The sequence below is a fragment of the Salvelinus namaycush genome, chromosome 32, assembly GCF_016432855.1.
Source record: "Salvelinus namaycush isolate Seneca chromosome 32, SaNama_1.0, whole genome shotgun sequence".
Classification (NCBI taxonomy): Eukaryota; Metazoa; Chordata; class Actinopteri; order Salmoniformes; family Salmonidae; genus Salvelinus; species Salvelinus namaycush.
In genome coordinates, this window is record NC_052338.1 from 528,231 (window position 1) to 544,521 (window position 16,291).

The window sequence follows — 16,291 nt, forward strand, 5'->3', positions numbered from 1 at the left end:
AAGGCAATTGAATAGGCAGGCCCTGGAACAGAGCATCGTTTTCCGATTTGTCACTTCCTGTATTGAAGTTTGCTGCAAAATGAGTTCTGTTTTACTCACAGATATAATTCAAACAGTTTTAGAAACTTGAGAGTGTTTTCTATCCAATAGTAATAATAATATGCATATTGTATGATCTAGAATAGAGTACGAGGCCGTTTAAATTGGGCACGATTTTTTCCAAAGTGAAAATAGCGCCCCCCTATTGACAAGATGTTTTAAGCGTGTACTGTAAATGTGGTAACGGTTTGATATCTGTGATATTCTCTGAAGTTGCAGATCCAGATGACTTGAGGCCATGTGCCACCTCAAGACAGAGTGTCAGTACGTATCCGGTTGTAATTTGTTAGGGTAAACAATTGAATTGTATGAAGTATTATAGCTTTACAAACCTTTCAAAGCAACTCAATAGAATACAATTATCATCACATTTTTACATATTAGGTTATTTAAAGTCTTATTACTACTTGGTGCATAATGTTCGAACTTTCCAAATACTTGTATGGGTGAAACTTGTACTGACAACAGTAGTGAAATCACCATATTCTTCTGGGGTAAAACACAAGTGTGATGCATTGCTTGTAAATATCTGTATTTATTTGCCATCAAACTAAAAGCATTAGTTAAAAAATTATTCTTAGGATTTATTTGTTGGGATTCATTAACCTTTCCACTGAGCTCCTGACTGACATCCCTTCACTTTTTGTGCTGTGCCAGTTTCAAAAGCATGCAAAGTATGTCTTAATTATGTCCAAGTGCCAGCGAGGAAGAAGCTGGCCAAGACAGAGAATCAGAATCAGGTTTCTTTAGCCATCAAGATATTGATCTTGAAATCGTAAATGTAGAAAGTTTAAACAACAGCATGCATTTTTACTTATATTTTAGTGCAAGATCTGCCATCCCTGCTTGATGAGCCCGTGACTTCTGAGATGCCCACTGGAAACATTAAAGGTATATTATATTATTCTAGCCTATATGTTATAAAATGTTGCTTCTTTTGTATTATCAACATCAATTCCATATTGTATGGCCGTCAGCAGCTAAACTCAGCAAAAAAAGAAACCTCCCTTTGTCAGGGCCCTGTCTTTCAAAGATAATTCGTACAAATCCAAATAACTTCACAGATCTTCATTGTAAAGGGTTTAAACACTGTTTCCCATGCATGTGCAATGAACCACAAACAATTCATGAACATGCACCTGTGGAACGGTCGTTAAGACACTAACAGCTTACAGACGGTAGGCAATTAAAAGGTCACAGTTTCGAAAACATAGGACACTAAAGAGGCCTTTCTACTGACTCTGAAAAACACCAAAAGAAAGATGCCCAGGGTCCCAGCTCATCTGCGTGAACATGCCTTAGGCAAGGAGGCATTAGGACTGCAGATGTGGACAGGGCAATAAATTGCAATGTCTGTACTGTGAGACGCCTAAGACAGCGCTACAGGGAGACAGGACGGACAGCTGATTGTCCTCGCAGTGGCAAACCACCTGTAACAACACCTGCACAGGATCGGTACATCCGAACATCACACCTGTGGGACAGGTACAGGATGGCAACAACAACTGCCCGAGTTACACCAGGAATGCACAATCCCTCCATCAGTGCTCAGACTGTCCGCAATAGGCTGAGAGAGGCTGAGGGCTTGTAGGCCTGTTGTAAGGCAGGTCCTCACCAGACATCACCGGCAACAAGACAGGACTGCCAAAAAGTGCTCTTCAATGACGAGTCGCAGTTTTGCCTCACCAGGGGTGATGGTGGGATTTGCGTTCCTTGTTTCTTGTCAATCATTGGCTTATTGATGAAATCAGCAGTCAGACAATATCTTCTTTAACTAAATCAATCAAATCTTTATTTAATGCAATTGCAGACAGAAGTTGACAATATAAACATAGCGTGTATGTTTCAGAGTAAGTTCTGCACCCCACCTAAGGGCGCAGCTGATTTTATACATGTGATCACTCCCTAGTGGCATGATCACCTACGTCAATGTATGTGTGTATCAGTAAGCTGAGGTTACCTTATAAGGCAACCTAGTACAGTAGCTTCTCTGAACATATTAGCATTGTCCACTGTCACACAAGATCAAAATGTCAAAACCAGACAGTGGTTACTTCTCTTTATCTAGTATAGGTCTGACTCAGACCTAGTCTGCAAGCACACTCTCGCAACAGCCAGGGCTTAATTGAAACTTCTTCAGGCTAGAGTTGATATCAAGATTCATATGAATAAAATTTTGCAATCGTACAATTTAAGCAGGATGGTATTTTGGCCTTAATGATATTTCTTTGAGTCATTCCTTATGTATAATGTTTTCCTAAGAATTTTTTTTCTACATCTTTTGTTACTACATTCAGGAAAGTTTTGCCTAGTCCTTTGTGTAGTTTGGTCAACATTCCAGGAGATAGCGCTATATAGATAAAGTAAAAGCACTGCCTGGCTTGCTTTATTGCTTTGGTACATTTTTCACATGTGTTTATGAATTACATTTCAAGATCCATCACCAATTGAACTTCCTCTGCAAAGCAGTTTGTGAACCAAAGAGAAAGTGAAATGAGTGAAGTAATTAAGTATTACCTCAATAAAAGTTAAAGATCAAACCATTTAAAAAACGAATTTGAGCTCTGGAGAAATGAATGAAATTTGTTTGTGTATATGGGAAAACAAAACAAATTGTCCATCTTCCAGTTTAGCTAATCCCCTTTAGCTCCTTAGATAGAATTACAGAGATGTTTACATAAAATAATGTGTTGACTGAGCTATAACAAGTTGAAACGAAACATTGAAATTGGTGGTGTGATTCTTGTGAATAATTACATGTGATGTCCTCAAATGTGCATATTCACTGTGGATGAAATATGTGCCTTGGTTGGTTATCAATTGCACACCCATCAAGGAATGGGGCTATAATCCCCAGGTTCCCTCAGAGTAATCCCTCACCGCAAGATTCATACATAGGACTTTGGCTTCTCTGCTCTGCTGAACCTCTGACTGAACTCCCTGCTGTCTATGTGCACAGCATGCATCTATGTGCACAGATGCATGCTATCCTCTTCTTACTTACTCTTCTTCTTAAAAAAATAAGTGCACAATCTATTTTCTTGTGGTTTATTTTGAGCACAATGCAACAGTGTGAAATATAATTAAAAGAGATGGAATATATTTTGAAATACATATAGTTATTTTTGATTATGATATATGCATATGGTCAAGTCCTTTTTCATATATGATATGCGTGATGTGTTTTTTTTGTACTTTTGAGTAGAATTTACTATTTTTAACTGATAATTTTATTTTTGCTGACATAATAGTCTGGGATATCTGTTTCAATGTCTTGCTTCCCTCTTATCTTACATTTAACAGCGTCGTCCCGGATTAGGGAGTGTTTGGCCGGCAGGGATATCCTTGTCTCGTTGCGCACTAGTGACTCCTGTGGCGGCCGGGCGCAGTGCACGCTGACCAGGTCGCCAGGTGTACGGTGTTTCCTCTGACACATTGGTGCGGCTGGCTTCCGGGTTGGATGTGCATTGAGTCAAGAAGCAGTGTGGCTTGGTTGGGTTGTGTTTCGGAGGATGCGTGGCTCTCGACCTTCGCCTCTCCCGAGTCCGTACGAGAGTTGCAGCGATGAGACAAGACTGTAACTACTACAAATTGGATACTACGAAATTGAGGAGAAAAAAGGGGTAAAAAATGTAATTAAATAAATAAATAAATAAAAGAGAACATCATCCCCACAGTGAAGCATGGTGATGGCCATCATGCTGTGGGATGTTTTTCATCGGCAGGGACTAGGAAACTAGTCAGAATTGAAGGAATGATGGATGGCGCTAAATACAGATAAATTCTTGAGGGAAACCTGTTTCAGTCTTCCAGACATTTGAGACTGGGACAGAGGTTCCCCTTCCAGCAGGACAATGACCCTAAGCATACTGCTATAGCAACACTCCAGTGGTTTAAGGGGAAACATTTACATGTCTTGGAATGGCCTAGTCAAAGCACAGACCTCAATCCAATTGTGGTATGACTTAAAGAATGCTGAATACCAGCGGAACCCATCCAACTTGAAGGAGCTGGAGCATTTTTGCCTTGAAGAATTGCCAGAAATCTCAGTGGCTAGATGTGCCAAGATTATAGAGACATACCCAAAGAGACTTGCAGCTGTAATTGCTGCAAAAGGTGGCTCTGCAAAGTATTGACTTTGGAGGGGTGAATAGGCATGCATGCTCAAGTTTTCAGTTTTTTTTGTCTTATTTCTTGTTTGTTTCACACACAAAAAATATTTTGCATCTTCAAAGTGGTAGGCATGTTGTGTAAATCAAATGCTACAACCCCCCCAAAAATGTATTTTAATTCCAGGTTGTAAGGCAACAAAATAGGAAAAATGTCAAGGGGGTGAATACTTTCGCCAGCCACTGTAATATGTACATTAGTGTATCGTTAAAGTGACTATGCGTAGATGATACACAGAGAGTAGCAACAGCTTAAAAGAGGGGTGGGGGGTGGCGGGACACAATACAAGTAGTCTGGGTAGCCATTTGATTACATGGTCAGGAGTCTTATGGCTTGGGGATAAAAGCTGTTGAGAAGCTTTTTGGTCCTAGACTTGGTGCTCCAGTACTGCTTGCCATGCGGTACCAGAGAAAACAGTCTATGACTGTGGTGGCTGGGGTCTTTGACAATTTTTAGGACCTTCCTCTGACACACCTAGTATATAGGTCCTGGATGGCAGGAAGCTTGGCCCCAGTGATGTACTGGGCCGTAAGCACTACTCTGTAGTGCCTTGCGATTGTATGCCGAGCAGTTGCCGTACAAGGCAGTGATGCAACCAGTCAGGGTGCTCTCGATGTTGCAGCTGTAGAACCTTTTGAGGATCTGAGGATCCATGCCAAATCTTTTTAGTTTACAGAGTGGGAATAGGCTTTGTCGCGCCCTATTCACGACTCTCTTGGTGTGTTTGGACCATTCTAGTATGTTGGTGATGTGGACACCAAGGAACTTGAAGCTCTCAACCTGCTCCACTACAGCCCCGTCGATGAGAATGGGGGGGTGCTCGGTCCTCCTCTGCAAACTTAATGATGGTGTTGGAGTAGTGCCTGGCCACGCAGTCATGTGTGAACAGGGAGTACAGGAGGGGACTGAGCACGCACCCCTGAGGGGCTCCAGTGTTGAGGATCAGCGTGGATGTGTTGCTACCTACCCTCACCACCTGGGGGCGGCCCGTCAGGTAGTGCAGGATCCAGTTGCAGAGGGAGGTGTTTAGTCCCAGGATCCTTAGCTTAGTGATGAGCTTTGAGAGCACTATGGTGTTGAACACAATGTCAATGAATAGCATTCTCATGTAGGTGTTTCTTTTGTCCAGGTGGGAAAGGGCAGTGTGGAGTGCAATAGAGATTGGATCTGTTTTTGGGATATGCAAATTGGAGTGAGTCTAGGGTTTCTGGGATAATGGTGCTAATGTGAGTAGTCATTTAGGCAGGTTACCTTAGTGTTCTTGGGCACAGGGACTATGGTGGTCTGCTTGAAACATGTTGGTATTACAGACTCAATCAGGGACATGTTGTCATGCCCTGACCTTAGAGATCCTTATTATTCTCTATGTTTGGTTAGGTCAGGGTGTGACTCGGGTGGGAAAGTCTATGTTTTCTATTTCTTTGTTTTTGGCCGAGGATGGTTCCCAATCAGAGGCAGCTGTCTATCGTTGTCTCTGATTGGGGATCATATATAAGTTGTCATTTTCCTTTTGGGTTTTGTGGGATCTTGTTTTCTGTTTAGTGTCTGTGCCTGACAGAACTGTTCGCTTTTGTTTTTTGTCTTTGTTATTTTGTTTTGGTGTCATCAATAAAAAGACAATGTACGCCTACCACGCTTTGGTCCACTCTGCATTCTACCACCAACGAGAGCCGTTACACATGTTGAAAATGTCAGTGAAGACACCTGCCAGTTGGCAGTGTGGTTGGAGCCTACATCATGGGCATGGCCGTGCTGAGTCCATGTTCTCTGCTGGTCAATGTAACTACAGGAACTTCCCTCATTGTAAGTTTCACAACATATGTTCATAGATGAAAGCATAACATAGAGCAGGGGTAGGCAACTAGATTCAGCTGAGGGACGATTGTTGTCGGAGCGGATGGTGATTATAATAGAACATTTATAATAATGTGTACACTGCAAATTGACCACAACTAAGCACAAAAGGAGATTGTATTTGAAAATAACAATGATTTCATACCTTGATATCATTGAGACATGATCATGTCTGTTTTTTGATTGTGGGAATAGTTGGTGAACAGATTTCCTCAACGAAACCCATTTTTAGCTGATTTCCTGTTGATTTGTCTTTTTGACCAAAAACTAAAATCCTAATATTAACTAAACTAAAATATAAACCCATCATGTTAAACATTGGACCAATGTTTCATGACTTGAAATAAAAGATCCCAGAAATGTTCCATACGCACAAAAGCTTATTTCTCTAAAATGTTGTGCACATATTTGTTTACATCCCTGTTAGTGATCATTATAAAGTTGCCTCTTGTGCTGGGGAAAATAAAAGGCCGCTCTAAAATGTGCAGTTTTGTCACACAACACAATGCCACAGATTTCTCAAGTTTTGAGGGAGCGTTCAGTTGGCATTCTTACTGCAAGAATGTCCATCAGAGCTGTTGCCAGAGAATTGAATGTTCATTTCTCTAACACAAGCTGCCTCCAACGTCATTTTAGAGAATTTGGCAGTACGTCCAACCGGCCTCACAACAGCAGACTATGTGTAGTCATGTCAGCCCACGACCTCCACATCCGGCTTCTTCACCTGGGGGATTGTCTGAGACCAGCCACTCGGACAGGTGATGAAATTGTGGACAACCGAAGAATTTGCTCACAAACTGTCAGAAACCGGAACGGTTTTGGTCTGCGGGCTGGCTGTTGTTGACCCCTGAAATAGAGGACTCCACATCTCATGTAAATAATTATATTACACATACGATATATAGTGAACATTACAATGGATTGAATAAGTACATTTTATACTTGTCTCTAATCTCAGGTGTGCTCCTGGATGTGAAGGTGATCATTGGCGTTATCCTCTGTGATGAAGGCCACAGCGCGGTCGTGTGGTGGGGAGCAGAGGTGTAGTTGGGCTCCTTGATGGGTGCCGTCACCATGTTTCCCTTAGTCAGTGTGTATAGTTTATTTTTGTCAGGAGACCCATGTAACACAAAGTGCCCTTGAATGATGCTCAACAAATAAGGATGAAGGGTGCTCAACAAACAACCAGGCATATTCTGAGGAAAACACATTTAATGAATTCTTCTGAACTGTCCAAAGCATGTCTACTCTATTAGTAAAATGCAGTTGAACAACTAACCAGTGAGCTGAATTCAACCAAATTGTCATAGTACAGTACAGTAAGTATATATACGGTTCAGGGTGATTTACTATTTGTACAACAACCTCCAAATATCTTGTCATGTAACATTGGTGCTATTTGATCAGCTACCATGGGAGTCTATTTTCACTCACTAGCAGCTTGTGGATAGTACAATTAGGGACTGTTGTCAGTGCATGCAAATAATACCAGGTAAAGAGTAAGCACATATCAGGTAAAAATAAAGAACATTCAGCTCTCAGGGGGGTCAAATTCTAGCTTTTTGTAGTAGACACCACGTGTAGTAGACACTAATGTAACTACGTAACATTCCGTGTCTTATGTTCATGTGCACACAAATCCATAAGAATAAATGCAATTGCAGAATCGAATGCTTCTAATCGAAAGAGTCACCTTACCTTCATTCATAAAACCTAAATTGATACTGTCATTAACGTGGTTCTTCAGTAATTATGCATAATACTTGGTGGATGTAATTTGGTGTCCAGCTGATTAGTTAGGCCTACACCATGATATTTTCACACATCATCTGATCTAGGAAGGAACAGATAGCACATTGGATCTAATATCCTCTAATATCCTTAGCGAATTGATGTTGATCATCTGGTTTTTTATGCTTGATTTACATCAGGGTCTAGTTAGATTTAAAAGAGAAAACATCAAGGTAATGTGTTCATGTTTTTGTGCCTCGGATTAGACACAGTATACTGTGCGCAATTGTGTAGGATAGACTATTGCCCACTTCCCAACGCTATTCCTATTAATTATTCTGGATATGACAACAAATGACATAGCCTAGTGGGTTTATTCATAATATAATCTGGTAATGAAATGACAAATACATTTTGTTTTCCATGTAACACTTGCAATTTTAAACAATACAAGGGGCTTGAAGCAGCCTACTTGAATTTGGAGCTCAGAAATTCAAGTAGACTAATGGAATAGGCCTACCTTGAAAATCCGACATTACCTGAATTTGGTACTTGAAAAGTCCTTGTAATTATTGTAGCCAATTAATAAGTTCCCTTGCTCCCTTAGAATTATCTGTGATTTCATTCTTGATCAGTTTTTGTGAGATATGTGGCAACTTTTGTCTGTTTCCTGCCGCTTCAATTAAAGGTTGTTGCACTACTCTTGCACTACTCTTGCACTAAAAACGGCAATGGTGAGATTTAAATCTTGTGAGATTATTGCTACCGCTTTTCATAACTTTATTATGTGTGCCTGTGTCGGCTCGACAAATAACCAATCTATTTAGTCAGGCTGTGCTCATATTATTCTCACATATTTTAGAATGTAACAATAATTTGAATATCAATGCATTGGCAAGGCCTAAAAAATGCATTATTCTAAAAGTGGTAATGGACAACTTTTTTGACACATTTCGCATGCAATTTTTTTTTTTCTTGGGGAGTGTTCTATATTAGGCTCTATATGTACAGTTATATAAATTATACAATGGTTTAAAATTGAGGTCCTTAAATTGCTTGAAAAGAGCTTGAAACGTCAATGAATTTGATTTACCAATGTGTGTATGAGAACCCTGCTTAAACAATGTATAGTCCTAAGCCTATGTTGTTGTGGGTCAATTTGCATATATTCCATGAAATGTAATATATATATATTTTGGGGGGGGTGGTTGGGGGGTAGATAAGCTTAATACTGAAGATAGATTGTAGCTTCCATCAATGTAATTGTCTGCATCATTTCCAATCCACCATATATTTTTTTGTAAATATATAATGTTGAAGTCGGAAGTTTACATACACCTTAGCCAAATATATTTAAACTCAGTTTTTCACAATTCCTGACATTTAATCCGAGTAAAAATTCCCTGTCTTAGGTCAGTTAGGATCACCACTTTATTTTCTGAATGTGAAACGTCAGAATAATCATCAGATCATCCTGCCTACTCTGACCTTGATTCTGCATGCCCTTCGGTACCTTTTGGACCTGAACTGGTTTTGACCCTTTTGCCTGTCTAAGACCATTCTCTTGCCTTACCCTTTTGGATTAATAAATATTGTAAGACTCCAACCATCTCGCCTTGTGTCATGATAATATAGCCTGTATATTATATGCAGTACCAGTCAACTTTGGACACAAGGGTTTTTATATATTTTGAATACATCATACATCTTGAATACATCAAAACTATGAAATAACACATATGGAATCACGTAGTAACCAAAAAAGTGTTAAACTGCCTTGACAGCTTTGCACACTCTTGAAATCCTCTCAAACAGATTCATGAGGTAGTCACTAGGAATGCATTTCAAGGTGTCCTATGTTAATATGTGGAATTTCTTTCCTCCTTAAAGCTTTTGAGCCAATATGTTGTGTTGTGACAAGCTAGGGGTGGGGTACAAAAAATAGCCCTATTTGGTAAAAGACCAAGTCCAAATTCTGGCAAGAACAGCTCAAATGAGCAAAGAGACACGACAGTCCATTACTTTAAGACATGAAGGTCAGTCAATACGAAATAGTAAATGTACAAATATAAACACTTTCTCATTCCCTATATGCAATCCAGATGTAACGATTTTCTTGTTTTTTAAATGTACAGATAGCCAGGGACACATTGCAACACTGACATAATTTACAAACGAAGCATTTGTGTTTAGTGAGTCCGCCAGATCAGAGCCAGTAGGGATGAACAGGGGTGCTCTCTTGATAAGTGTGTGAATTGGACTATTTTCCTGTCCTAATAAGCATTCGAAATGTAATGAGTACCTTTGGGTGTCAGTGAAAATGTATGGAGTAAAAAGTACATTATTTTCTTCAGGAATGTAGCGGAGTAAAATAAAAATATATAAATAGTAAAGTAGAGCTGCCGCAAAAAAACTACTTAACTTCTCTGGGGCAGGTGGGTCCCACCGGCCAATAGCCACGGAAAATACAGCGCGCCATATTCAAATAACATGATATAAAAATCAAACTTTCATTAAATCACACATGTAAGATACCAAATTAAAGCTACACTCGTTGTGAATCCAGCCAACATGTCAGATTTCAAAAAAGCTTTTCGGCGAAAGCATAAGATGCTATTATCTGATGATAGCACAACAGTAAACAAAGAGAGTAGCATAATTCAACACTGCAAGCACGACACAAAACGCAGAAATAAAATATAAATCATGCCTTACCTTTGACGAAATTCTTTTGTTGGCACTCCAATATGTCCCATAAACATCACAAGTGGTCCTTTTGTTCGATTAATTCCGTCGATATATATCCAAAATGTAAATTTATTTGGACCGTTTCATCCAGAAAAACACAGCTTCCAACTTTCGCCAAGTCACTACAAAATATATCAAAAGTTACATGTAAACTTTACCAAAACATTTCAAACTACTTTGGTAATACAACGTTAGGTATTTTTAAACGTTTATAATCGATCAATTTGAAGACGGGATGATCTGTTTTCAATACAAAAAGAAAACAAACTGACGCAACTTTTTTCGTAACGTGACTCTCTCAAAAAATTTACTTCATGTGACCCTCATTTACGATAGCCCTACTTCTTCACTACACAAAGGAATAACCTCAACCGATTTCCAAGGACTGGTGACATCCAGTGGAAGCGGTAGGAACTGCAAGCAAGTCCATTAGAAATCTAGTGTCTCTAAAAAAAACTAAAAACACTCAGATCACACCCTGACCAAACAAAACATAGAAACATACAAAGCAAACTATGGTCAAGGCGTGACATATTACCTTAAAGTACTTTTACTTAAGTACTTTACACCCCTGGGTGGTACACAGAAGATTGTCTTTTACCAAATATGGCTAAGTCCATATTATGGCAAGAACAGCTCAAATAAGCAAAAAGAAACGACAGCCCATCATTACTTTAAGACACGAAGGTCAGTCAATACGGAACAATTCAAGAGCTTTTAAAGTTTCTTCAAGTGCAGTTGCAAAAAACATCAAGTGCTATGATGAAACCGACTCTTATGAGGACCACCACAGGAAAGAAAGACCCAGAGTTACCTCTGCTGCAGAGGATAAGTTCATAAGAGTTACCTGCCTCAGAAATTGCTGTCCAAATAAATGTTTCACAGAGTTCAAGTAACAGACACATCTCAACATTATCTGTTCCGAGGAGACTGCGTGATTTAGGCCTTCATGGTCGAGTTGCTGCAAATAAACCACTACTAAAGGGAACCAATAATAAGAAGAGACTTACTTGGGCCAAGAAACATGAGCAATGGACATTAGACCGGTGGAAATCTGTCCTTTGGAGCCTGAATTTGAGATTTTTGGATCCAACGGCCGTGTCTTTGTGAGACGCAGAGTAGGTGAACAGATGATCTCCGCATGTGTGGTTCCCACCATGAAGCATGGAGGAGGAGGTGTGAAAGTGTGGGGGTGCCTTGTTGGTGACACTGTAAGTGATTTATTTTGAATTCAAGGCACAGCATGGCTACCACAGCATTCTGCAGCGATACGCCATCCCATCTGGTTTGCACTTAGTTGGACTATCATTTGTTTTTCAACAGGACAATGAACCAAAACACACCTCCAGCATGTGTAAGGGCTATTTGACCAAGGAGAGTTGAGTGCTGGATGAGATGACCTGGCCTCCACAATCACCCAACCTCAACCCAATTGAGATGGTTTGGGATTTTTATTAAATTTTTATTTCACCTTTATTTACCCAGGTAGGCTAGTTGAGAACAAGTTCTCATTTGCAACTGCGACCTGGCCAAGATAAAGCATAGCAATTCGACACATACAACAACACAGAGTTACACATGGAATAAACAAAACATACAGTCAATAATACAGTAGAAAAATAAGTCTATATACAATGTGAGCAAATGAGGTGAGATAAGGGAGGTAAAGGCAAAAAAAGGCCATGGTGGTGAGGTAAATACAATATAGCAAGTAAAACACTGGAATGGTAGATTTGCAGTGGAAAAATGTGCAAAGTAGAAATATAAATAATGGGGTGCAAAGGAGCAAAATAAATGAATAAATACAGTCGGGGAAGAGGTAGTTTTTGGGCTAAATTATAGATATGCTATGTACAGGTGCAGTAATATGTGAGCTGCTCTGACAGCTGGTGCTTAAAGCTAGTGAGGGAGATAAGTGTTTCCAGCTTCAGAGATTTTTGCAGTTCGTTCCAGTCATTGTCAGCAGAGAACTGGAAGGAAAGATGACCAAAGGAGGAATTGACTTTGGGGGTGACCAGTGAGATATACCTGCTGGAGCGCGTGCTACGAGTGGGTGCTGCTATGGTGACCAGTGAGCTGAGATAAGGCGGGTCTTTACCTAGCAGAGACGTGTAGATAACCTGTAGCCAGTGGGATGTACAGTTGGATGACTTGGACCGCAGAGTGAAGGAAAAGCAGCCAACAAGTGCTCAGCATATGTGCATATACATATACATAGCATATGTGGGAACTCCTTCAAGACTATTGGAAAAGCATTCCTCATTAAGCTGGTTGAGAGAATTCCAAGAGTGTGCAAAGCTGTCATCAAGGCAACGGATGTCCAAACTTTTGACTGGTACTGTGTATATATACACTAACGTTCAAAAGTTTGGGATCACTTAGAAATGTCCTTATTTTTTAAAGAAAAGCTAAAAAATGTGTCCATTAAAATAACAGCCAATTTATCAGAAATACAGTGTAGACATTGTTAATGTTGTAAATTACTATTGTAGCTGGAAACGTCAGATTTTTATGGGATATCTACTGTACAAAGGCGTACAGATGTCCATTATCAGCAACCATTACTCCCGTGTTCCAATGGCATGTTGTGTTAGCTAATCAAAGTTTATCATTTTAAAAGGCTAATTAATCAGCTGAAAACTGTTGTTCTGATTAAAGAAGCAATAAAACTGGCATTCTTTTTTATCTAGTTGAGTATCTGGAGCATCAGCATTTGTGGGTTCAATTACAGGCTCAAAATGGCCAGAAACAAATATATTTCTTCTGAAAATCATCAGTCTATTCTTGTTCTGAGAAATGAAGGCTATTCCATGCAATATATTGCCAAGAATCTGAAGATCTCGTACTACTCCCTTCATAGAACAGTGCAAACAGTCTCTAACCAGTATAGAAAGAGGAGTGGGAGGCCCCGGTGCACAATTGAGCAAGAAGACAAGTATATTAGAGTGTTTAGTTTGAGAAACAGACGACCTCAACCATCCTCAAAATTCCTCAACTGGCAGCTTCATTAAATAGTACCCGCAAAACACCAGTCTCAACGTCAACAGTGAAGAGGCGACTCCGGGATGCTGGCCTTCTAGGTAGGGTTGTGAAGAAAAGTCCATATCTCAGACTGGCCAATGAAAATAAAAGATTAAGATGGGCAAAAGACCACAGACACTGGACAGAGGAACTCTGCCTAGAAGGCCAGCATCCCGGAGTCGCCTCTTCACTGTTGACGTTGAGACTGGTGTTTTGCAGGTACAATTTAATGAAGCTGCCAATATTTAACACTTTTTTGGTTACTACATGATTCCATATGTGTTATTGCATAGTTTTGATGTCTTCCTTATTATTCTACAATGTAGAAAAAAGTACAAATAAAGAACAACCCTTGAATGAGTAGGTGTGTCCAAACTTTTGACTGGTACTGTATACTAAATATGACTATGAGTGTATAATTATTTAACTAAAGATAACTTTGTAAAAGCTAAACTACACGTATGCACATTATTCGATGCAAATAATTGAGACTATAATTCAAAAAATAGTATTTATTGACAGTACATGAAGCAGAATTGGAGCCCACAAAAAAACTTTGAACAATTCATCTACATATCTGAACAATATAATTGTAATTTTTCAGTAAACATGGCTCTATGGCTTTTAAGTTTGTGGATTAAGACTTAATATAAATACACATAAACATATGCAGTTCTAATAAGGGAACTTGTGCTAGCTAAAGATACAATCAAAGCTGGAAGTATAAAGCAAAAAAAAAATGTTTCACGTATTCAGTCTAGTTATAGTGCATTCTACAAACGGAATATTGGTATTGCAGTGTATTATACAGTTAACCATTTGGTAATATGAGGAGCAACATGAAACACTTGAATAAACAGAATACATGCTATAAGAATAAATACATAAGTTCATCTCAGAGGTTTTTGATCTCCAACATGAGAATGTATTGCTTTTCACAATTGTTACCTATTCTTCGGATTAAATAGTTGTGCAGAAGAGACAAACCTTTTCCTATTACAATCTTAAATGCATACATTCTTTGAGAGACAAAGGCTATACCTGCATACTGCATAGGTATCAAGGTATTATTTTAGAATTTACAATTTTAACCAAAGTGTGATGATTCCTTTCCGTTCATATCAGTGAAATAATTATTGCTAATGTACGTATTATCAGCTTCCCCCACTGTCTGTACCAGCAAAACAAACCTAACAAAACTGAGTTTCAGGGATGGCATAATTAGCGTGGAGAAAACCTGCATCAGTTGCTCTTTCCCATTCACTTAGTTTTCAAGCATAATTCTTTCCCTTAGTATCTTGTAGACAATAACTACACAACTATGTAACAACTATGTAAAGGCAATACATTTAAATTAGCATATGGCAACCATATGAAGCATATGCAAATCAAGCATTAGCCAGTAAGCAACAGTGTTACGATCACAAACTGACTATTAGCTAATCAAGAATATGAAATGCAAACATTCCATTGTTCTAACAGGACAGAGGCAGCACTGGTACTTGCGATGAAATTTTGGCTTTCCAAAAGGCACTAGCTTGGTTGAATATCTTCAAAATCCTCTTAGCAACGCATTGCCATAGTTTTATTTCCTTAAAATAAATATACACCTGAACAGATTGAGGTCTCTGTCTTTTTCAAGGCATGTGCTTTTAATTCGCTATACTCAAGGACTCAATGTAGATGCCATTTCTAAGTCCTTAGGCCACTTGAAGAGATGACTCAAGCCACAAACATACAAAGCTGTACAAAACAGATCAAAAGTCAAATGTAACATGCAAGTAAAGCTATCAGTGGTGAGTGTGAACAAGTGCTTAATTCTCACCATGAATGAAAAAACGTGACCTCAAATTTGGTTAGTTTCCCTATACTCATTTACTTCCAGTCAAAGGCACTTCTTTTGGCTGAAATTATCTCATTGTAAAGCCAAGAATGCAATTTGAAGCTCTGTACACAAAACACACACTTAGGCATTCAATAATTTACAATATCTGCAGACAGAAGTTAAAAAACACTCCTTGGTCAACTGAAAAGCATACTTCTTGGGATTGAGCCTGGAAGGGGGCGGTGCTACATACATTTTTTTCTAAGAGGTCAGCCATTTAATTACATTTTCAATTTCTGTACACTGGAAAATCCTCTGAAACGGAACCTTCTGAAAGGCACACATTGGATTCTGATCTTCAGGATGCTGAATCTCTTGTTTGTTCCACATAGTTGGTTTTTGGGCAGACTATAGTCCAAGCATGCAGATGATGTAAAAATTATTGGTATGGTATTTTCCTCTTTCTTCCCCCTCAGTCCTTCTGTGTCCATAATGAAAGTGGTGCTACGCATGACTTTGGACGGAGATGCTTGAGAGGTCGTTCCTGATGATCTCATTAACTGTGAAGAAAGGAGAAGAAAGATGTCAATATCTCACAATCTACATCAAAGCATCTCCGGTAGAGTTCATAGTATTTGAGAGCTATAGGTGTTTTAGCAGGTAATACGTCAAAATACGTTCAATGCGGGCCTCCCAGGTGGCGCAGTGGTCTAGGGCACTGCATCGCAGTGCTAACTGCGCCACCAGAGTCTCTGGGTTCGCGCCCAGGCTCTGTCGCAGCCGGCCGCGACCGGGAGGTCCGTGGGGCGACGCACAATTGGGCTAGCGTCGTCCGGGTTAGGG